At 41.2% G+C, this 23,162-nt stretch overlaps 1 protein-coding gene across 2 annotated transcripts in view; it reads left to right on the top strand.

The window, feature by feature from the left end:
* Window positions 1-270: 270 nt before the first annotated feature.
* Window positions 271-23,162, top strand: part of LOC113153474 (zinc fingers and homeoboxes protein 2-like) — a 103,386-nt gene continuing 80,494 nt past the window's right edge. For both annotated transcript variants that reach the window (XM_026347121.2, XM_026347120.2), the window contains exon 1: window positions 271-870. The gene's annotated coding sequence lies outside the window, so the exon portion shown is untranslated. The remainder of the gene's footprint in view (window positions 871-23,162) is intronic.

A 23,162-nucleotide genomic window follows, 5' to 3' on the forward strand; every position in this document is an offset into this window, starting at 1 on the left:
TTGTTTGGAGGCGGACTGGAGGTGGGCTGCTCACAGGCTGCGATGCTGCAGCAGCAGAACTGTTGCTGCTGCTTCTCAGGTCAGGACACAATCAAACAGGTGTTAGTAGAAATGAACATTTTACACTGTTCGTCATCACAACTTTTACTTTTACTGACATCACCTGTGACTGACTGATCTGTGCAAACGTGTGTTTCTCAGTAAATGATGCTTCACAGTCATGCTGCTGTAAAAACGACATGAAAAACAATGAAGTTTACATTAGAGCAAAACAGAAAATGCCTTCAGGTCTGCTTCAGTGGCAGCACAGTGCAGGAGCAGCTGCAGATAAAAGTGGCCGTGCATGCTCTAAAGTGATGATAAAGTCCATATAAAGCACCACAGGTGTCCAACAAGTTCCACCGTCCATGCACAACGCAGTTACGGTGAGGTTTGGTCGAAGCCACACACGCTGGAAGTCGTGAAACCGCACACCGGAGCGGATCGCGGCTGCAGGACGAGCGCAGGGGTGCATGGCTGCAACATGCCTGCGCCTCTCCACCACAGCCCCGGTGTCCGTGCCAGCGTCCGGCGGAGCCGTGCTCCAACTTTTCTGTACATTTTCACGTCACCTGGACGCCAAACATAAATTTGGCATCCTATGCAAATATATGCTGACGTAAAAGATCATGTGGTTTTTGTCGTCGATCCCCCCTATGAGCAACGAGGAGGCTTTTTTTCTCCTCTACTGTTGTCTTTAGGTTAGCTATGCTACAATCTTTACTGTACCCAGCGCTAGCTATATGCGCCCCGCACCGCACCACTCTGGATCATATCTGGGAATAATCAACTTCCAGCCTGTCGCACACTGCAGCCGGAGCCTCCACACAGGTAGGACACACGGGAAACTTCTTATTTTTTTAACTCCTGGACAGAAATTTGAACCAAAGTGACCGCAAAAGTGAAGTTATTAAAGCGGCTTGGTTGCAGCCAGACTAGCCGCCTGGCTGTGTGTCTGCCCAGGCTGCTGCGGCGGCGGCGGCGGCGGCGGCGGCGGCGGCTGCTAGCGACCGTCCGTCCGTCCGTGCGTCCATCACCGGCTCCCAGAGTGGGAATCACCTCGCTACCACCCCGCAAACCTCCGGAGCAGCGAACCGGGATGACAGCGGTCGGACACCGGCTGTCAGACAACTTTAGTTCTGTGGTTCTATTAGTTGGAGACAAGTGAATGTCATCCGGTTCTCTCGGTCCTCTCTCTTTTTTTTTTTTTTTTTTTTTTTTTTTTGTGGTAGCCAACTTTTACCGTCCCCCCTCCACCTCCTCCACCTCCTCCACCCCCGGTGAAAGTGCACATTATAATTTATTAGCCCGGAGCTAGCCGTTAGCCCGTTAGCCCCGCTAATGACGGGCAGCCCGGCGCGGCTAGCCGCTTTAGCTTTAGCCTGTCCCCGCTCGCAGCAGCACGAAACGTGGCTGCCCGTCTCTGGATGTGCTGCTTTCATGTCGGGAAGGGGGTTTGTTTTGGCTGGCTCCCTCTCCCCCCTTGTTTCCCTCCGAGTCAGCGTCACTCCACCGAGCCAGGCACAACGTGATCCCGGTGCGTTCTGTCCCGTCCGTGTGTCCGCGGACAGCGGCGCTGCCCGTGTTGTTGTGCCCGCTGCGTGTCGGTTCAAACGGGGCTAGCTAGCAGACAGCCAGTCTGGCTGCCTGGGTCATCTGAGGTGAAGCCGCCGTCAGCGGGCTGTGTGGAAACACACGGACGGGCTGTTTTCAACTGGTTTTAATGCACAAACCGAGCCTGGTTTCACCCACAGGCTCTTCTTGGACCTGATTTGTGCTTTTTAAAGAAGTGTCTTTAACGTTAGAGCGTTTTTTTAGCCCGGGTTTCTCCACAAACGCGGCGGAGCTGCGTGCGGAGCTGCGTGCGGAGCTGCGTGCGGAGCTGCGTGCGCTGCAGACGAGGCGCAGACTGGACGAATATGAAACAGTTTCACCGAGAAAAACACTTTTAATTTCCACATTTCACGACTTGAACTGGTTCAGATGAGTCGCAGGAGTTAGTTGAGAGATGTTGTTGAACTGGTTTAATGGTGACTGTTGGTTTGGCACAGATACGCACTGGTTGCCTGTTTGGTGAACAGACGCTGGTTAGATGCCAGTAAATGGCAGACTGGTTCTCTACTGGTTCTCTACTGGTTCTCTACTGGTTCTCTACTGTTTGTTTTATTGGTTATTATACTGGTTCTCTACTGGTTCTCTACTGGGTTTCTACTGTTTGTTTTATTGGTTATTATACTGGTTCTCTACTGGTTCTCTACTGGGTTTCTACTGGTTCTCTACTGTTTGTTTTATTGGTTTTTATACTGGTTCTCTACTGGTTTCTACTGGTTCTCTACTGGGTCTCTACTGGTTCTCTGCTGTTTGTTTTACTGGTTCTCTACTGGTTCTTTACTGGTTCTCATAGATGTCTAGAGGTCTGTTCTGCTTTTAGAGGGTTTTACATGTGAAAACCAGTGTCAGTGTGGATTATAGTCAGTTTTGAAACAGTTTTATCAGGAAACAGATGAACTGTGTGGTTTTAAAATGGTTTATGAGGAAAAACTGGTTTGTTTTCATTTCACTTTTTATTTAGCACAAACACACTGATTCATATTTAATAATTATACGTTTCTATAATAAAACCAGTGCTGTATGCTTTGTTATTTGCTGGTTTTTACCCAGTTGACCCAGATTGTGTTTTTACTGGTATGTTGTATTTTTATAGACTGGGATTGTCAGTAAATGATTTTTTAGTTGAGTTTTTTTTTCCTCATGTTTCTGCTTATAATTAAACTTTTACCTTCCCCAAGTTCATCCAGTTCAGCATGTTCTCTAACCTAATTCTCTGCCCAAATCTTGTTACGTAAAATCATGAATAATTAGGTGCGCCTCTCAAGATGGTTCGAGCTATTCGTACTGATGTCATATCGAATGAAAAGAAAAGGAGAAGCCTGGTGACCTGTGACCTCAGGCAGAGGAAATATAAATAAAAACGTACAGTTTTGTTTTGAGCTTTCGTCTGCGTCCACGTGTGACTCACTGCTGTTTGATGTTTAGTCTGAAGGACGTACAGGAGGAAGGTTTCTGTCAGGCTTAGGAGAACAGGTGTGTAAACTACATTTGGGCAGGCTTTTCCCTCCGTCACGTCCCTGACAGTGTGACTGAAGTGTGTCTTGGCTCTCAGAAATCATTGGAGAAGCTCAGATTTGGCAGCAGCTCCGCTCCTCCTCTTCCTCCTTCCTCTATACTGCCCGGTGACAGCGTTAACATCCACCTCCTCCCGGACGCTGCACTGTATGGCTCTTGTTTGAAAGTGTGTCAGATTATTATTTTTTTTAAATATTATCTTCCTCGTGCCTGTTCTGGTTCATAATCACATTTCCTTTCCCATTGACCGACTTTTTTTTGTCTCATATTTTGCCGCTATTGTATTGCCACCGTGTCAGGCTTTTTAATCCTATGATATGGATGCAGGGATCAGTCAGTCATGCTGCCAGTCTCCGAATCAGAGCGCGCTCACTTGCTCTCTGGCTGCTATTTATTTGTCACAAACGCCAACACACACACACACACACACACACACACACACACACAATCCTCTCGCGCTCTTTCTCTTCCTCGCATGGAGACTTCTGCACACACTCACACACACTCCTGCTTTTCCTCTTCCTGCTCTGACACGCTGCTATTTCTTTGACACACACATTTTGCCGGTTCCTAGGGAAGTGCAGCTGTGATTTGCTGTTCGCCACCTGACCTGTCATCCCCAATCCACAGCCCCCCTCCACACACACACACACACACACACACACACACTCTCTCTCTCTGCAGCCGTAGTTAGCTTTTATTTCACCATTTGTTCACATCATTGGTTTTTATTACTGAAAATTGCAACTCAGTGCATGCTTTTTAAAAAAAAAATATTTGTGGCGATTGAAATGGACCCCTTTCTGGGTTTGTGTTGCCCTCAATGGCATTCATTCATGAGGGTTTATGACAGCTACACAAGCCGGAATGAGCACACACACACACACTAACATCAGGCACACTCTTTGTTGCTCTATCAATCTGCTATTTATTTCACACACATGCAGAAAGCATGCACGACAGCTGCATCGTGCACACACAGATTCACATATTCAATTCAATTTTAACCCCACTCACACACACACACACACACACACACACACTTTGCATTTTCTGTGCTATTGGTGCTTTATGAAATACTGTAGTGAGCGTGTGTGTGTGTGTGTGTGTGTGTGTGTGTGTGTGTGTGTGTGTGTGTGTGTGTGTGTGTGTGTGTGTGTGGGTGTGTGTTTTGGAATGAGGGTATGAGCGTGCCAGGTTGTGAGTGAGTGAGTGAAGTGGCCGTGATTTGTGTGTGTGGTGAGTCACTGGAGAGCATGGTCTGATGTGTGTGTGTGTGTGTGTCATGGTGTCCACCCTCCCTCGCTGCTGGAGCTCTTCATGGGGAAGCCACACACACACACACACACACACACACACACACAGACTTGCTGTATTGTATTGGAGCTGCACGGCTGCTGTTGGACCAAACCCATGTTCCACGTCGGCTGGGAGATTTCAAGGTTTGGGGGCGAAGTGTGTGTGAACACGAACACCAGGGATCCCCGTTTGACCAGATTTAACTCTGTCACTCCCGGACATGAAAAGAGCTTTTATTTTGGCACTCATTTGGATTCCTTGTTGAATTTCTTTTTGCATGTAGAAATTAAAATGGTGCTGCCCAACATTTGTGTGGAACTTATCGTTTCACACAGTGAAATAAATTTTTTTTAAGTTATGTGGAAATAATCTTTTCCAATATTTGTTCCTGCTTTGAAAACGACTCTACCCAACTTGGACTTTCTACTCCAATATATTAATATATTCCTCTAAACTCTTGGTTACTTATTTCAAATGTAATTAGTTGTTTTCCAGCGGTGCCCTTCTTTCCAGATTTGCCCGTTTTATCTTTCCACATTCAGCTTTTACACCTTTACACCTGATTAAACTGCCAACCACGAGGTGACATTCCACTTTTTGTTACTAGACGCAGATTGATAAATTGACCTGGCTGATATGCTGACAGATAAGAGCTTATTGTGGATATATTAGTATTGATTTTGGTTGATAAGTAACGAGAAATTGCAAACGAGGTTTGACGTCATTTTAAAACAGTGACTCATTACAAAGTCTGTCCACCAGAGAATGCTGACAGCTTTTCTACTATGAAAGGTCCTGCAACGTATGTTTGTTACTATAATAGTATTCTAGATAATATGTGGAATCTGTCTTTGTTTAATAAAAAAGATAGCTACAGTATGCAACTTTAGCTTAACACATCAGTCCTCTCTGCTTCACTAAACTGTGCTCTTCTACTGTCTGCTACGTTCTGCGGTGCTATGAACTCTTAAGGTATTAATCAATATCAAATTAAGACAAATGAGAAGCTGCAATACCCACTAATCAAGCAGCTGATTGGTTAGAAGGGCAAGCCTCGCCCCAAAACCTTTATCTCAGTAATACATCAGCTCTGGCAGACTGGTCTGTGAGTCTGATTGATGGTCTAAGAAAATAGTGAGCAGATGATTTAATAATAATCATTATCCACGTCTCAACTCCCAAATATCCCTAAATCTCCAGATGAATGACTCGAAACTTGTCGCCCATTTGTCCGCACCGGTCGGTTTAGTGAGTCTTAGCAGTTTTATTATGTTATTGTGTTTTATTGTGTATCGAAGAAATATAAAAAGACTTCAATGTGTGCTAAATCGAGGGAACCATGAAGTGTTCTTGAAGTTGAGAAGACTGGTCGCAGAAATGAAAACGTCCTCTAAACATAATACACCGAGTCAGCGTCGCTGCGTTGTTGACCTCGGGTGTATTGTCAGGATAGAGTGCCAAAGTGGAACCCATGTGTGTTTATTTCTGCTCTCATGAACACTTTTAATCAGAATAAAAGCATTCAAACCTCTACTTGTTCTGCATAAAGAATTCTATCTTTTCTGTTAAAACTGAATAAAGAAAAGCTGCGATGATTCATCTTTTTTTTTTTGGAAAAAGCCAAACAATCACTGGTTCCAGCCTCTCTAATGTGAGGATTTGCTGCTTCTCTTCGTCAAACATGATTCTTTGTCAGCTGAATATTTACTGAGTGTCTTTGGAGACCATTTGAAGACATCACGTTGAGGATGTTCACTGTTTTCTGAAACAGTTAATTAAGAAAATAATCAGCAGGTTGATCATGAATAGAAATATTCGTCCAGCTGCGTCCATCTCATCCACACTTTCACTTGTGTTGTCTTGTGGCCGTTTGCTGTAACTGTTTTTTTTAGCCCTTGCACCAGAAGATGACGTTCTTGTTGCTAATCTGAAAAGCTCTGGTTTTCTCTTGGTGTGTTTCCAACTGGGGAAAAGGCTATCAGCTCAAAGTCAGTGACAGTCATATTGATTAGTCACCCAGCGCTCAGATCTGAGTTTGATATGTGCATATTAATACTCCACACACTGGAAGATAACTTGTTCCTGTTGATTTATTAGCTTTCACTGAGACAATTTCTCTGGATACAGTTTGGAGCTGGACGGAAACTGTCTCCAACACTTTTGTGGTAGAGACCTGACAGGTAAAACAATATCAATGAATTTATTTGGCTTTAGATTTGGTTTTGGTTTGATTTAAAAGCATCCATATCTGATGTGATACTACGTGACTGCTTCTGTTGGATCGTTTATCTACATGATACTGTTTTTCTTTGTATGGGAAATATTACCTGACTCTGTCCTGGTGGAAAAATATTGATCTTGATCAAATCACTGTGAAAAATTGTATATTCACCCATCATATTAATGTTAATGTAGTTTGAGTGGTCTACATGCAGCTTCAGAGGCTTTTCCACACTGCCAAGAATAACTGCGGGAAACACTGAATACATGTAATTGTTTGAAATTTTTGGCAGCAGGAGGCCACATTTTTGAATATTGAACACTGGCACAAAAAAGCAGATTCTGTCCAAAAATATCAGCGTCGACTTCTTCGAAAACCTGCATGGGTCAAACCAGAAAACAGAGAAGATAATTTCACACTTAAACTCACTGTAGGTCTGAATGACATGTTCTTAAAATATCATTTGTGTCAGGACAAAATCAAACTTAAATCCAGTGACAGAATAAAATCGAGGAGAAATGCAAATGAGTTATTTTTGCAGATGAGATAAAACGAGCTGGATTGTGGTTGCGTGCTTGTCAGCTGAGAGCTCTGTAAAGTAATTAATATTAATGGAACATGCAAATAAAACAGTAAGACTTCACTTCTGTCGTCTGTGGTATAGAAAGCTCGTCTTTATCCAGCGCTGCAGGGAGCCGTGTGTCTGGTAAACAGTAAACATGTCGTCTCTCACATGATGAAGTCTCTGTCCGCACCAATCACTGACAAATATGTCGCCTTGTTTTTGAGCTGTAACTGTAGTTTCCCCTCTGGGCCAATCAGTTTAACATCGATCTGAAGTTCAGACCCGCCCACGGCCTCATCAGAGGGAGAAATGGTTTCAGAGGAAGAGTTATTTCTTAGTGTTGGGTTTGCAGAGAGAGGTCACATTGTGGGAGACCAGCAGGAAGAATAAAGCAGGAGACAAATCAGTTTTTATTGTACATATTAAATTGAGCTAATATGGTTTTTGATTACATTAAGAACTTAGGATTTTTACCTGTTACTAAACCGTGGATTAGAAATGAGGTGATCACCTCTTTGTTTCACCACAGCTTAACTTTGAAGAATTTCATTTAAATCTCATTTAAGCAGATCAGTTCACTGGAGCTCAGATTTAGTGCCGGACACATCAAAATAACTTAATTTAAAAATAATCATATTGTTAAGGGCTTGTACTAACGGTTACTTTCAGTTCTGACTAATTTGCTGATTATCTATTCTCATGATTAACTTAGGTTAAATAGTCAAGGATTGCCTAAAGCCCAAGTTGGCATCTTAAAATTGCTTGAAATATAACTTTAATAAAAAAAAGAAAATGCTGGTGGGTCACATCTAATCTTGTCCCCTAATAATTACATTCCTATGCAGCTGTTTTAGTAGAAAGTACAATCAGTGAGTGGATTTGATTCCTGTGCAAAGCATTGTTTCGAATGAAGCGCTGCATTTATTAAAGGAACTTCACTCAGATTCAGAACAAGGTGGTTGGAGTGGACGGCAGGTGTATAAAGCACACCGTCACACCACAGACCCAAGTCTGACTTTCGAGTACTAAGTAGGACCGTGCAATATCATCATCATTTCATATCCTGATTTTGAGCATTTAATGTCTAGATAATGATTCAGATGGAGTCTTAGCACCAACCTGGCTGCGTAGAGGTCCATGTTCACCTGCAGCTGGTTTTTTCTTCAACCATTCTGGTTCTTTGCTATATGATGCTGTGGGTAAAAGCCTTTTGCAGTGTCTGGGTCTGAGGTTTGTTTTGAGCCTTCTTGCACTTATATTTTCTGATTGGCTGAACACACCTGATCCAGGTAATGAGCAGTGGGTAAGGCAGGGATAGTTGGAAAACTCTCAAGGACCAGGTTTACCCACCCCTGGTCCAGAGCTTAAAATTTGAATGAAGACCTTAAAAAATATATGTGACCTTGCTCAAAATGATAATCCAGAGACGGGACAGGTGGAAAACAGTGTGTACAGTCAGCACTAAAAACGGTTTGAACTTTCCTGTTGGTCTGTTTTGACAACAAAAAAGAAACTTGTAACACAAAATAACAATAGTGATGATTTATAGTTTGGCTAACTGTATGCTGTGGGACCTGTAATATGCAGCGGACTACTATCAATATTCTCTTCTTCATTTTGTGGTGGAGAATTGGGTGGAGGACGGCTGCCGTGTCACAGCTGTAATGGTACGCAGCGGATCACACTTGCACGATTCAACCAAAGAAAGATCATTTCCAAAACGCTGCAGGTCTCTTTCAGAGGATGAAAATGATCGTCTGCATTTCCTTCCTAAAATACATGCAGGCCCCATTCTGTGAAATGTGTCATTTTGATATAATTTACTGAACGTCCTTTAAAAAAGTCTCCAAATTTGTTTCTGTTTTATGCCATCAATCATCCAGTGGAAGTAGGTGTCACTTTTTTCCCAGAGATCTTATATTTAGAGGGAAGGACTTCAAAAACAGATGCTGTGTTTGTTATTGCTGCTTATATTATTTAGATTTTTCTTTTCTTAAATCTCCGAGAAGTCATATTTATTCATGAACAGAGAAAGAATGTGGTTATTTTCTCATTAAAGCCTGCAGTGTGTGTTTCTCGATTACTCAACACATGAGTGACCAGCAGCATTGATGGGCTCATCAGACAAAAAACGTCTTAGATTATCCTCCTCTCCCCCTGAGCTGTGATTTGGTGAAGAACCCCCTCCTTTTCTCGTCTGGATCGTTAATTTGAACCTTGTTTCAAACCCTCATTTATCCAGAAAAAGCTCACTGAGCACGGTTCACCCCTATTTTTTCATCAGCGTCCTCATTGATATTCATATGTTTCCTCGTGTTCACACCTGGGGGCCCAGCAACACCACAGGCCTGTCTTGTCATAAAGTCCCTACGGGGGGTGGGGGGAGCGCTGCCTTGCTCAAGAGAACTTCACCTCTGTCGTGATGTTAGTCACAATAGTGGTTCCCAGTATTTCCAGTAATATCCCAGCTGGTTGCAGGCAACACTCATTTATCTGAACCTGCCTCAGATGTTTTTTTTATTTATCGCTTTTGTTTCTGTTAAATTTTTGTAAATAATTAATTAATGTAATTAATTGTAATTTAATTAATATTATACATCAACCATCAACATCATTTGCCGTGTTTCAGTTGTAAGAAAACTAAATTGGCTGAAAATATCTGCTCATCAGTATATCAGCACCAAGTTGTCATGAGCATAATATTCACATTTTCAGATTAAAAGTTTAATTAATATTAGTTGTGTATTGACTAAGAGGTATCACACCGATGTCAAAGACCCAAGTTCAGCTGTCAGATATTTAGTTTGGTTAAGGTTAGAGAAACATGTGGTACATACAACCATAAAAGACATTAATAAAGCTGTCTTACTAATAATGGATGATAACAATATTTAAACAGAAAATAAACATGAACATTTTAATGATTTGTCAACATATTCTCATTATGTTAATAAAACCACAGTCTGGTTTTATTTATGGTCCTTAGCACATATCTGTGGTGTTTAGAAATGTAAATTATAGGAGACGCGTCCACCAGGATAGACTTTAGAATATTATTCACAACAGTTTTAAAGATGTCATCTGTAGCGCTCTGAAACTGTGAAAGGGCATCGTTTCACTATTCTCTGCAGAAAGAAATAGCAATAATGAATGATAATGAAAAGACGTTAGTCAGAACGCTGTCCAGAGAGCAGCAAAGAGTTAAGTTTTACAGGTTTGAAATTCACAAAAATAATCAAAATCAAAATAATCATTCAGTTCGATTCCCGGAACAAACTTTGTATCTAACTGAGCCTGACCCAGCCAAGTTTTCATATTATAGCTCAGTTATAACTGAGTTATTTGCTTTTATTGTAAGTAAATTACCAATGAGATTTATTTCTTAGTGTTGGGTTTGTTTGTCTGATTTATTTGCAATTTCACTCATTGGCTGCCAGGTTGTGGGTCAGCTGGCGCTCACTATGTTTTGACTGGGAAATTGAAATGAAACTTCTAGATATTGATAATAAATCTGTGCAAGATGGACTGAATTCTGCTCTTTCATTAATTTCTAGCTTGAGTGCAGAGCACAGTCTGCACACAAATGTCCTTTTTGGTGTCTAATGTGACATCTATTTCTGTAATAACATTACAACTACATATTATTACTCAGCTAACCTTATCAGATGAAATAACATGATACACATCAGGAACAGCTGTTCTATGCGAAGCAGGTGAACAGATGTTTTTTCCTCGACTCCACCTTCTGAATTCTCCTCAGACGTCCATTGGAAAAAAAGATGAATGACAGAAAGATGATTTTATCTTAATCAATAAACAAAAGTAAACAATAAAAGAAAAGTTCCAGACTTTCAAAAGATGTTTTCTCATATTGTTTTGGAAAAACAATCAGAGTGTCTATTTTCATTTTGAACTGATTGAATTAGCCTCATCCTGCCATGCTGCTACTCTCCAAATTCAGGAGTCGCAGGAAACTGGAGCATGATACACACAGGCTCCATCTACACACACACCCAGTGTAAATAGGAAATTGTTTCTTGGCTTCAGCCTTCTGAGACCCAAAACAGCTCTTTCAAACCAAGGGAAGATTTTTATTTAGGCAGCATTTCCAAAAAATGAAAATATATACTGTCACATTCAAGTTGGCTGAATGGAAAGAAAGAAACATGCAGCAGGGAAGTAGGAAATCTCACAGAGCAGCACCAAGAGCCTCAAACCTTCTACCAACATTGTGAGCAGGTGTTACATGTCACCATCGAGGAACAGTTTTCCAAACATGCATATTACAAGAAAATCAGCAGTAAATGACTCCCGGGAAGCCTGAAACAGTTCTTTATTGTTCCGCTTCTTATTGCAATCACTTTTTGTCCCCATCACATCCATTTTCTTCAGTGACCTGCTCAGGATTCGGGCTGTTCACGGGGTTTGATGTGATCCTCTGAAGTTAACCTGTTCCGGAGCAGGTTAGACATGCAGCAAAGTCAAAGCCATAGTTAAGTTAAGCCCAAGCTTAGCTGGATAACCTGCTTTTCTAAGACTGGTTTGAGGTCCAGGCCTCTGCTGCTGAATCAAACTCATCAGATTACTTATCTCATCTTTAAGGTGTGAGCCAAGTTCCTTGCTTGCAGTCTTCCTATTCCCTGCCTTTGTAGGTAGTCTGCAGCATTCTTTGGTGCGTTACTGCAATAGCTACATTGGCAGTATGATGTGGAACCTTTGGCAGGAATGTGAACAAGACTAAACAAGGATGCACTCACAGAAAAATGGCTCCAAAGACCTGTGAGATGTCAAACCCCCGCATGGTTAAAGCAGCTGCCTTACTTAATAAAAGTACGGTCACTGCTTATTTCTGCTGAAGTTTAATACATGTATTTTTACTTCAAGTGAATTGTATGTCTTCTGACACAAGCAGGGGTACTCTTTATTTTAGGTGAGGCTTGCAGCCTGAACTAACACTACACGTAACCTTGAATTATTATTGCTGGTTTGGAAAATCAGTCCACCAATCATGGGGACATCATCTGCGCCACAAAAACAGCAACAGAGAAATGGTCAACAGGCGCAGATGAGATGGCAATAGGTTACAGTGCAGTAGTAACATAAAGCCCACGGACAGAGGCGAGTGTTAGGTCCACTTTTAGGAAAAGTGAGATTCCTGGAATATTGTATTGAGTTTTTGGCAAATCGGGGAGACACAGGAGACTACAGCATGAGAGAAATTGGATATTTGCAATAGGGTGGCAGTAGGTTGGGTGTAGAGGAGAGCATGTGATTTGTGTCGCAGTTTCGGCCTTTTAAAATTGCTCACTGGTCAGGAGATTCACTCGGGAAAATAGCTGTTGAGGGAAAACATGTCACAGAATTTCTTGAAATCCATCCATCCTGTTCTTTCTTTTAAAACCAGATAATGAAGAGATGTTGTATGAGAAGATATGTATATGTGTCGCCTCCGAGTCATCAGGGCAGACATTTCTCACACTGTCCCTTCACTCTCAACAAAGCCCTGTTTCTGCTGAGGCCATCGTCGTACCAAATGTGATACTCCCCGATGGAGGCTTATTCATCTCAAATGAAAGAATCCGTTTTGGATGCAGGAGGTGAAGGCGTTACTCTACTTACCAAACTGTCCCTTGTACCTTTCTCTCTTTTTATACATCACAGTTTGGATGAAAACCGATGCGGAAGTTTCAGAATCAATCACACAACCAGATCGGTTTCATCTGAGTACATTTAAGCCATAGGATCCCTGATTAGATCTGTCTGAATTAAATGTGACTTTACTGTGATCAGAAAACTGCTGGTTTGAATCTCAGGAAGCAGTCAGTAGTGATAATAAAAAAAATGTTCTGTTATTTGTGCAGGGAGATTTCTCTGGACGTATTTTTCTCTACAAATTCCTTTAAATTTCTGTGGAAGTCTTGATCATATGAGCGTGCCACATCAGATTCAGCAAACTCTCACAGCTGCATAAACTTGTAGTAAATTGCTTGTTTCAGACTGATGAATACCACCCGTTCAAGAGCAGCTGAGCATTCCTGAGATTTGATAATTAACATAATCAACACCCCCAAATTGACCACATAATACTCCTGTTCCAGCGCGTTTGACACAAAGTTTTCTTTACAAAAATGTCAAACTAATTAAAAGAAGACACTTCAAGTCTGCTGTCAGGACCTCGCAAACAAAAACAGAACTTAACAGAATCATAGGTTGCATGTGATCAGAGCAGAAATAAAGAGTGACTGGTTGTGGCTGCGTGAAGAAAAAACTCTTAACGCAAAACTACATGACTAAAATGTGAGGAAGTCAAGGGGACGACAGTCCCTGCTAAATTGGTACAGAAGATTCCTGCTACTGAAGGTAATGTTTTACTGTGAGGCACCAAAAGAACTTTCACAGTTTTCCTGAAGAAATGTTGAAGCTGCTCTGCTGAAACATGTCAATAAAATCGCTAAATCAGTAAATTAGCAAAACATAATGTTAACGATAAGGTGAAAGGAATATTCATGTTTGTGTACAGCTGTTTATAAAATAAATGCATCATATCAACATAGTGATTATTAAATCAAACGACTCCCTCTCTAGAAAACAATAGTAGGTAGTCTGTCCATGACACCTCTGGGCCCCTCGTGAATTTTGTTTGTACTTAAATAAAATTACAAGAGATACTTTATAGTTATATGAGAAAATCAACAAGTGCCTCAAATTCTCTTAAATCGCTCAAACATTGCCGGTTCAGAATGAATCTGTTCTTGCATGAGGCCAAGTGACCTGATATTTTAAATTCTAAATTGGCTTTATGTCTGAGACTTTGAACATTTCTACATTATAGTTGAGGTTTGCGGACTGCGAGGTAAACGGTTGGCCTAGACCATCCACTGCATTTGAACTTAAACCTAAAAATGACAGAACAAACAGCGGCGGGAGGCAAAATATAGACGCACCCGCCTCACACTCTACTACGTCATAATTGCTAGACACGAATCATCCTCACTCGCATGGAGCTGGTTTGGCTTTGAGAAGACGAGATGAGAATTTGTTTCACCAAATGTGAAGCAACCGCCACACAAAATATGAAGAATATGAAAATCTGTCCACAACAGGCCTGAACCAGCACAACACAAAAACGCACTCAGCAAACTTCAGTCACTGAAAAATAAACTTTGACAAGAAAAACAACAGATAGTACGGCACAACAGACACCGACACACTAATGACATTGCAAAAGACGTGGAGCCAGTTCAAGTCATTGAAAGAGATGGTTTGAAACAACTTTCAAATTTAGACTCAAGATGCAGTGTTTGGCTGAAAATATATAGCAACTGTGCCTAAATTGTATGGTTTATGTTGCCAAACTCTGGCACATAAATTGCAGAAGGTTTCACATTTTTTCCAAAGTCATCGTCTTATTGTTGTCAGATGTCATTTTTCGGTCAACACTCCGACTCCTAGTTTTTAGATCCAGATTGTTCAAGATGGACAACCTTCAGCCTGTCACTGTTCACAAACCCGTAACACAAAACAGTAAAACATGATATGAATAAACAGAGGGTCAATAAGACCCACTATATCCAGAATCCTCAAAGACAGAAAAATCCTTTGTGCCTATGTGAAGCAAATAAAAATGTATAAAAGTTTTTACTTCACTCTGTCGTTAGGGAGAGGAGTGTTTGAGAATTAGACGTGGTTAAGTTTGTTAAACCACCTGCTTTCTTTCATTTTTGATGAATTACCCAATGAAGATGTAGAGTCGAAAGTAGTGTTTGTGTTCAATAATTCACCTTTTTTGGCATCATTTGTTCAGTGTGCGGGCGTTCTCTGTTCCTGAGACTGTTTTGCCTACGGCCGGTGCAGCTGAGATGTGTTAGGATGTGCATACACTACAATGATACCTTTTTATTTTTGATGAAAAACATTTTTTGACATTTGTCTGTTATTCCACGGCCTGTGTGTAGAGCCGTGTTTGAAATCAGTGGCAGACTATTGTTATTTTTTTCAGTTTCCACCCTGCAGAGCACTACTGGATGCAGGTCAGCGCAGTTGCAGGTATTTGTCATAGTGACCTCTTTCTCCGTGTGCAGAGCTGCTGTTACAGGAATCTGAACAGACAGACTCTGGGTGTGTGTAAAGAGCCGAGTCCCTGCTGTTTGCTACCTAACATTCACATTAATATTTCACACTGAGTTTGTGCACTACAGTGTCTGTGACTCTGGATAAAGAACCAATAAAACACACTTTATTCCAGAGCAGGACGCTGTCACCTTTATCAACCAGAGCAAAAGAATGCTCTTTAAAATAAAGTAGTGTTGTTGCCATTAAAACTGCCCCTAAGATTTTTAAGGGAGTTCTCTGTTGTAAGACAGTACAGAACATACCGAAACACATAATTGGTGTCTTATGAAGCATGTTTTAAATAATTCTACAAGGAATTTTGCAAGAACTTCATAATATATCCAGTGTAGATGGAACAGGAAAAGTCTGGCTTAAAACAACTTGAAACACTGTGGTATTTTTAGCTGCATTTTTTGCCTTACAGCCTGCTTTTCTTTGTTTTTTAAAAGCATTTCTGTGTCATTAGACAGTGTATATACAGTGGAGAGGTTACAGGAAAGATGGGAGAGGAAGCAGAATGTAAACTTGGAAAGAAAACAAGTCCAACACAAACATAACTGCATTTTTTGCCTTTACGGTCTTTTGTTCCAGTCATGTCTGTGGTGTTGTGAATTGTCAGACAGTATACAGAGATCCCAGGGAGGCATAAACTTGGGGAAATAGCAGCCAAACTTGTTACAGGCTTCAGGCTTGTTAGTTTCCTTCTTTACCTTTTAATGTGGTAGAAAATTCCACGTTTTGGTGAAGTGTAGACAAGGCGTAAACCACGGGGACTATTTTTAGGCGTTGGCGGACTATGGCTTGCGCCATCCTGCCATTTCTTCTCTGACTCATCACCACCACAGGAAGTGAACTTCTGCCTTTCTTTACCAGTCACAAATGGTTTTCCAAATTTACAAGCCACTCCTTCATCTTTTACTAGGCAAATTTATTTCATTTAAATCATTTTTTCTGTTTTCCAGTGGTTGGCTTCACGCCAGAATGATAGAATCACTAAAGAAATCTGACTGATCCAAACCAAACTGTGTCGACTTCTGGTCTCACTTCCTGCTCAGCACTAATTTGCATGGAAAATCAAAATACACTTTAGTTTCATTTGAACTTGAATGCCATAGTTTTAGTTGCATTGTTGTCCCCAGGCTCGGCTGAAGCTGAATTTATGAAGCTAATTCAAATATTCAGAACTGAGAACTGAAAACAACAGTTAATAGTATATTGGACACAATCAAGAATGCCACAAATTCACCGGTTACAGCTCCTTTTATTTGAATATTTGCCTGTTTTGTTTGTCAAGAATGACAGTTAACTGGTCATAGCTGGGTTTTTCGCTGTTGGACAAAAGAAGTAATTTGAAGATGTCAACTGGGGCCTGCTATGGGTATTTGTCACTTTTTTCGGACAATTTAAACATGCAACAATAAATTAATCAAGAAAATAATCCACCGATTAATCAACGATGAAACCAATCAGAGCTGGAACAAAACATGGATTAATCTCTAACTATTTTGATAATTAAGCCAAACAGTCCAGTTCCAGCTTTTTCCTTCTCTTATAAAACTGTAAACAAAATACTTTGGGGTTTTGGACTGGTGAATAGACAAAGCAAGCGATAGAAGCCACCAATAGGGTTCGGAGGATGTTATAATTCAGTATAGTTTTAGTATATTCTGATAATTTGTAGACAAAACAATTCACCAATAATAAAAATAACTGCTAGTCATGGTCCTTTTAATACTGTGCTCAAAGAAGCATTCTTTGTTCTCTGAATCTTTTTTAACATCTCTAGAAAATAAAAATGAGTGAGTCAGAGCAATGTCCTAGCAGAGTGGTGAAGGTCTGACTGAGGTCTAATCAGTCTACGACCACCTTATGAAGCTCGGCTTTTCCTCATCATTTGACCTGTCTTCATCCTCTGTGCTCCTCAAAACTGAAATGACCTTCCCACTCCACTCAGAACAGCACAGTCACTCTCCTCTGAGTGTTGGAGGCTGAAAACTCATCTGTTCAAGAAGTACCTCTATCATCCTCCCTTCTCCAGTTTCCTCCTTGTGTCTTCCACCCTACAGTCTCCTCTCTTCGGCTCAGATATACTACCTATGGCGCTGTAACACGTCTTTATGGACTGGCTGTACTCACGGTCAGGCTGTAAATTACTGGAAATGTGTCTTTGTTCTCTGTTCTTGATATTAATGAATGAAGAGTCTTTAAGGTCAGACACACTCTAAGTGGTCATCAAAGAACTAGCGGTGTTGAAGGCTGACTTCTTCATCGCCTCACGTGCCTTTGTCTGAGCTAAAAAGTGGCACTCGAACACACCACAAAGACTCAGCTAAAGGCCAACAAGCATATACGTTTAGTGTCTGTGTGTGAGGGCTCCATGCCAACAGATGGCAGACATCTGTATATGATGAAAAAGAAAAAACTAAAGGACTGTGGATAAAAACTGTACACAAACTGTGTTTGTACCATTTTCAAACCACTCTCACTTATCACAGAAGGTTTAGAAACATGCAAGAAAACATATGTGAACCTTTTGGACCTTTGAAATGTACCTCCAGTAAATGTTCATTTCTTCTGTGTCTCACATCTGACACAGGATATACTTAACCCAAATACTGCAGGTAAAAAAGTTTATCACCTTGAATTATCGATGTGAATGAAATAATAACTGGGACAATGGGTTTGTTGAAACTGAGATGACGAGATCCTCTGGAACGAAGACCTATCAGCTACAGTATCCCTCACTCCACTTGTAATGACAAAAGTCCTTCACAACAGAGTGACGCAACTGCCCTAACAAACAATCTTAGAGAACTAACAGAAGCTGGCTACAGAGACAGTTTAATCAACTAGTTCCTTCATGTGAAGAAAGTAGTGTTTGCAAACTATAATTGTATTTGGGAGACATTCAGGCATCATACAGGTACTTACCAATAGTTGGTATCAAATCAGGCTTCAGTCATCTCCCTTACATCGTAAATAAAAATGCAACAGAACTCTGGGGGTAATGTAGTCGACGCCCTAAAGGAGTAAAATAAGTAAAATAGAAGAAGAAGCATGTGCAAATATGTGAATTGGTTTCACTGCAGAAAGATGTTTAGACATTTGTGGGTTTTTGTAACTATGTATTGCAGTTTGAGATTGTGCCACTTTTTGTTGCATGTTTGAGTAATTTACAAGGAGCCAAAGACCAAGATGTTGCTTAAGGGAGGCTCAGTGTGATGTTTGGATGACCATTGCTCGTCAACTGTGTTACTGGTCATTTTACCAACTATGTAGTTCATCTGCTCAGTCTTTAAATGTACAGCTGAGCTGTGAAGAGTCTGAGAGCAGGGACACACTTTGGGATTCAGGTGTCATTCTAAAAGTTTGTTTGCCTATTTCTTTCATACCTGAAAACTATTTACTCTTCACTTGTTGTTGAGTTGACAGAGTGAGCGTATGTTCACGTACATGGATTCAAACTCGTTGTCAGTACGTGGCCTCTCATGAACCTATTGTTCTCGAGGTTTGTTGCATGTAGCACATAATTTACATCCTCTGTTCTGACTGGACAGTTATTCCTGACCCGCAGTGGTAATGTTTTACGAGCTGTTCTTGTTTTTCCTACGTTATGTAACATGTTACAGACTCGTAGTGAAGAACTGGGAAGCCAAAAACGCAGTGAGCACCTTTTCCTCAGTGTTTAAAATTCCTTCACATGCTGGAATCAGATCCAGAAACTGGTGGACTCAGGATGATGGTGATTAGCCCTCACCTGGCCGTCACTCCCCTGTAGTGTAGCTGTTTGCTTCACATGGGCTGCAAGGCTGCCTCTGGTCCCCACTATTTTATTATTATCAATCAAAACATGATTGAGGAAGTGGAGTTGAAGGTAGTTAAAGGTTTATCCAACACAGAAAGGTACACCTTCACATTTGTGAAACAAGGTACATATTTGACTGGATAATGCAGCTCCCTGCTCGATGACATTGTGTTGCGGCATGAGTTGGTTTTGTTCGACAACTGCTATTTGGCTTTTGCTCCCTGCACTGAATGGCTGTTTCAAGTCAAATAAATGTGAAGGCTGTTTTTTTCCTATTGCAAATGTTGGTCTGAATGCCGCCTAAAACTTCTCTTTGCTTTTATCAAACTTCATCATTAGAAGTTGGATGGTTTTGAAAAGTAAAAGCCAGCTTTTTATAGATTTATAAAACAGAATTACTGCAATCAAACTAGCCAGAGAGCCTCGACCATGTGTGGAGAAACCTGTGATGGACGGAAGATTTTAAGTGAGCTTCAGTTTAGACTTTGAAGGTCATTGAAAGGTCTTGGAAAGTCATAGGAAGAGTATTAAACGTTGTCTGATTGTAATCTTGGTGTGTGAAATTAAGAAGCACTCTCTTAGGAACCCCTCTGTCTTTGTTTTTCCTTCTCTGGCTTTAATCTTCGCCTGCCTACCTTTCCCTGAGGTTTTCAAACGTGCATGTCCGTGCCACTGCTCCCTCATCCTCCCCCCCTCCATCCTCCACTCCACTCCTCCTTCTTAGTTTCCCACAGTTCCCTGCTTCACCTATTGAACCCAGCCACCAGCCCAGGAATGGAGCAGGGGGAACGGCAGGAATGTGGCTCCCAGTTCGAGCCAAAAACACAAAACAAGGAAGGCAGAACTCGAGCACTCCACCTCCTGGGAGCCAGAGCTTTGTTTTCATTGGCTGACCGCCGTAGGCTGACCACAGATCCACCGTCCCGATTGGCTGCTTTTCTGTCTTCACTCCCTGCTGCTCTCACGCCTATCAGAGCCCTCTCATGCTGTTAAAGTATGTGTGTGCGTGTTTGTGTGTGTGTCATCACTGTGATCCTTACCGACAGCACCGTCTTGAGTCTTGCCTGGTTTCTGGAGCTTGTGGCATTGTTCCATATTAGCTCTTGTTAGCTTCTGTGCAGCCACATTAAATCTGTCACACACACACATTAACGCTGCTGCATTATTACCACCGTGAAAAAAAGCGACGATAAAGTATATGAGGCAGGAAATATGGTGATGCTTTCTCTTCCACTGCTGTGTGTAGCGCAGCGTCGTAACCAGGCCGAATGCATGGCTATAGGCCATGCTGCTATTATTAGACTCCACTTCATCCTACAGGGGAGAATGATAAAGATAAGTCAGGTCAGTCGGCTGTGTCAGCTGGGACGTTGGCTGTTTTTTAATGTCACAATGCAGAGACTCTTACAAAGCTTGCAGCAGAAGAATAAGCTGGGCTAGTCAACAACATGCCATATAATGAGTGGAGGTCAAAGGCTGGAGAGAAAGTGTCCCGACAGCAAGTGTGAAAGGCAGAATATTCTGTCTTGGAGTTTATCTTACATGCATGTTTGCGTTGGCAGAGTTGTTGAGAGACTGGATTAGGGCTGGGCTGTCTTCTCCAATTTAAATTCCAATTTCTTTATTGCATGAAAACAGAAATTACAGAGAGGTTATTCGTAACATGTTTCTCAACAACAGAATCCCTAAAGTATCACGGAGGATATAAAGGCTGGATAGGAATCAGATGGTCTATAACCTTTGTGATGAAAACCATCTGGAAAATGAGGATCACATTTTGCTCAGCTGTAGTGTTGTGGGAAATAGGAAAAGCTCCAGCCAAAGTACCATTTAAACGTCATATAAACAGCTCATTATGTCCAATTGTATGTTGTGTTCATACCATGCTAATCTTGTCTCAGTAATCCATTAATGTGATCGTGATTTACAGTCGATCTGCATCATTTTACAAAAATGACAAAAGACTTCTGGTAAACTTTAAATAAAAATAGACATTTTAAGAATGTACTGTCATAGAAACCTTTTCTTTTCTTTTCTTTCTAAGTTCTATGCTGGGGCTTGGCAATATGTCCAAAAATTAAATCTTTCAGTGTTACCATTTAAAGTTTTATTTGATTTCTACATTAATTCAAGACATTCTTCAATAGCAGTTTTTTGATTAAGAATACACTATTTTAGTCCAATGTCAAAAGACTGACGGACAGGAGTCACATGTCACTGTCATTGATTGAAAACAAAGTGTAGGTCAAAATTAATTATGAGTGAATAATTCAAATATAACAATGTAGTAACATGGCAGAGAGTTCACAACCTAACTTGGCAGCACAGAGAGTGATTTGCACTCAAGCGATGTAAAAAAAAACAGTTTAGAAATATTTTGACGAGCAGATGCCAGAGTGCTGTAAACAAGCTATTAGGCCCAGGAGGCATACGACCTGCGGGCAGTAATTCTAGTTTGACTTAAACCTGTTTGATCTAATGCAAGTTACAGTACATATGTAACTTTCACATATTAACATGCATCTTATGGTCATATTATGGCAACAGTATGAGAAAAATATCATACTTAATGCTGTTATATGGTGTCAGCCATAATGCAGAGCCCTGGATTGAATCTTATTTATTTCCTCATGAAATATCAACACCTTATTGTAAAATAAAATTGATGTGTGTTATTCCAAACCAGGCAGTTCTGGTGTTTTGTTATTTGGAGAAACGTCACCAGATGCACTCTAGCAGAGCCTTTGAGTGTGACGCTAAACCCCCTGCTGTTCTGGGTAAGAGTGTCGGCTAAATGCCACACGTGTAAAATGAAAATGAGAGGGAAATGATGCTCAGGCAGCAGCCAAATCTGCCTGCTTCACCAGGCATTTTGGTTGGTGACCAACCAGGATTTGGAGCTCTGTTGTTGCCGAGAAATATAAAAGATGATTAAGAATGTGGAAGGTCTACCAGTATGTTCAATTATGGGCTGTGGGCTTTGGAAAGGTGCACAAGTCATATGATTGGCTGGTTTTGGCTGAAGTTTGAACACCACTAGCAGCATCGGTGAAGCATCTGCTATCAATATTTTCAAGATTTCATTCATATTGATAAAAAACGTTGGCTTCAGCATAAATTAAACCTCCACCACTGCTTTTTGTTAGAGACATTCGCATGTTAAACATGTTAAATGTTAATTTTCTATCAGTCTTCCACTCCTGCCACCCTACATCTGTTTGCTAGAAAACATAATGAACATTCTCATAAGAGCTCTTAAAAAATAAAGAAGCTCGTGAAGAGAGACAACATATTGACGTTGTGAATGAGGTAAAGGACGACTGAGTATAGATGCTGAATTGTGCAGTTAAACAGTTGGATAAATCAGTAAATAACCAATAAAATATTCAGCCCAAACTGAATAAGAATAGATGAAGGTGGCACATTTAGTGTGATGTAACCAAAGATTTTTGTTGTCTAGAATATCTGACAGTGGTAATTTCTTCTGTTTGAAGCTATACCAGCTTTGTGGCTCTGAGGAATTCAAGGTCATTAATGTTAACAAGGTTTTTGCCTTGGTATTCAAAACCCAACAACCCCACTGAGCAGCACCAGGAGACAGTGGAGAAGAAAAACTCTCTCTAGTGGAAGAAACCTCCAACAGAACCAGGTTCAGGGTGGGCGGCCATCTGCCTCGACCGGTTGGGGTGAGTGGAAAGAGAAGAGAGAAAAGAACAGCAGGAAATAAAGACAACAACAAGCACCAATAACGTTGGGCAGATGAACTGGATTCTGGAGATGTACAGCTCCAAGGAGGAGGATACCTGCAGAAAAGTACAGAGAGAGGGAGACAGAGAGGAGGAAACACAACTACAGGAGAGAGAAGACACAAAGTTAATGACATGCAATGGTGGCATTTGCATTGATACAGGGGAAAGGAGAGAGGAGAGGAGCTCAGTGTATCAGTAGAGTTCCCCCAGCAGACTAATGTATAGCAGTAGCACTAAGAGATGGTT

This window comes from Anabas testudineus, chromosome 11 (genome assembly GCF_900324465.2).
Source record: "Anabas testudineus chromosome 11, fAnaTes1.2, whole genome shotgun sequence".
Lineage (NCBI taxonomy): Eukaryota > Metazoa > Chordata > Actinopteri > Anabantiformes > Anabantidae > Anabas > Anabas testudineus.